The sequence below is a fragment of the Mus caroli genome, chromosome 4, assembly GCF_900094665.2.
Source record: "Mus caroli chromosome 4, CAROLI_EIJ_v1.1, whole genome shotgun sequence".
Lineage (NCBI taxonomy): Eukaryota > Metazoa > Chordata > Mammalia > Rodentia > Muridae > Mus > Mus caroli.
Window position 1 is genome coordinate 47,364,386 of NC_034573.1, and position 2,205 is coordinate 47,366,590.

The window sequence follows — 2,205 nt, forward strand, 5'->3', positions numbered from 1 at the left end:
GCCTCTGCCTCTGCCTCTGCCTCTGCCTCTGCCTCTGCCTCTGCCTCTGCCTCTGCCTCTGCCTCTGCCTCTGCCTCTGCCTCCACACTCAGAGAGAAATGGAGGCCAGATCAGTGTATTTTCCCTTCTGTATGGCTTGCTTAGCTATCTCACTGGCTTTTATCCATAGCTCCCCTTCTTACTTGGGGGGGCTGTTGTGGTGAGGAAGTAGAAAGAGGCTCCGAAGCTGGCAGCTAATCAGTCAGAGGTGCATGGTGTGCTCTGTAAATGGAGCAGTCCACACTGAGGAGGGCCTGTAGCCTCTGCCAACTCAACAGAGTCGGCTCTGTGCCCAAGTTGGTTTTGTTTGTTTGTTTGTTTTGTTTTTTTCCTTTTGGTATATATTTTAGTACTTAACTTTGTTAGGAATAATATTTTGTTTTGTCTACAATTATAACTTGCCTGGTAACTTATATAGTGCACACACATATACATTCGTTGTGTATATATATTTATTGTATGTTTACATACAGATACTTGTACATATGTGTGTGCGCACAAGTGTGAGTGTGTGTATGTGTGTGTGTATGAGAGAGAGAGAGAGAGAGAGAGAGAGAGAGAGAGAGAGAGAGAGAGAGAGAACATACTAACGAGGGACCTTGAGTGAAATGCCAGGATGACACGGATGCTTAGGGTTAAGTAATGAGGGAGGAAAGAGAGATTCCTGAGCAGAGTCAGGGCATCATCGCCATGAACCTGCCATCCTACCCTGAGCTTCTGATTAGTACTCTTTGTGCTCTCTTGGTTCCTGTTCCTCCTCCTATGGCCTCAACCCTTCTCATGGCACAAGCTTTGTGTCCGCTGGGAGGAAGGTAGGAGGCTACAGCAGAGGGGAGAAAAACAAAAGTAAAAGAAAACCAAAAACAATTACAGAAAGGGCTTCTTGGCAGTCATTCTCTGGAGCAGCTCCAGTATGTGAGAGCGGAGTGTCCCCGGCTCTCCAGAAGCTCATCATGGAGCAAGGAACAGAAAATGAGATTTATTATGAAGAACTCAGCAAAGCGATGGGGAGGGGGGGGGCCCTTTGTAAAAGGAGTACAAGAAATTGAAAGTTACTGAGAAAGTTTCCTCTGGCCAAGAGTCACACCAGACCAATAAATGAACTGTAAAAGAATGGGCACAGGGCATGGGGGTAGAGAAAGATGATTCACTGGGTAGAGAAAGTATTAGGACAGGACTTCAGATTCCTCTGTAAATGTCAGGCAGATCTGTCTGCCTGCCTGCAAAGGTAGTAATGGGGCTACCAGAGCAAGCTGGCTAGGTAGATGAGCCAAATGATCATTCTCTGGGCTCAGCAAGAAACCCTGACTCATTATATCGAGTGGAAAGTGATTGGGGATGACTCCCAACATCAATTTTGCCTCCATGCACTCACCCACACATGTTCACAAACATGCACACACACTCACACACATTCACACTCACACACACTCACATATATATGCATACCACACCATTCACATAAATTTTGAAAAAAAAAAAACCCGTAAGTTTAAAACGCACAGTTGAATTTGGAGATAAAAACTTAAAAAGAAGGGCAATAACCTCAATATAAAAAAGAATTTGTAGTGGAAAACTCAACAAAGGTCCTCTTTAATTGGTTTGGGTACATTTTCTAAATCATTTGAACTCCTACATACCTTTAAGCCCCCAAAGAAGTTCATCAGAAGACTTATAAACCTAAAGGTAGCTGGGGTTGGCGGTGCTTGCCTTTAATCCCAATTCTTGGGAGAAAAAGTCAGATAGGAGGCTAGCCTTGTCTACATAGAGAGTTCCCAGCCTGGTCTACCTACTGAGACCCTTTTGGAAAAACAAAGGCAACACTCCTGCAAAACACAAAAGGAAAAAAGAACAAATCCAAGACACAGAAGAAGTAGATCAACTTCCAAGAATATAGAGTACTAACCTACTGGGAGTATATGAGAAAGCACTGACTTTCAAACAAGGAGTACCGCTCCTCTTGTAGTGACTAGGACCCTTTTTTAAAAAAATGGTATAAATTGTTTTAAAAACAACTCAAAAATATATCAGAGCCAAAAAAAAAAAAAATACTGCGTACATCTTTAAGCACACCACAATAACATTAGAAACTAATAGCAAGCCATTGCCATTAACAACAATGATACTAGGAAGCTTTAAAATTACTTAAACACTTAAAAACACTTT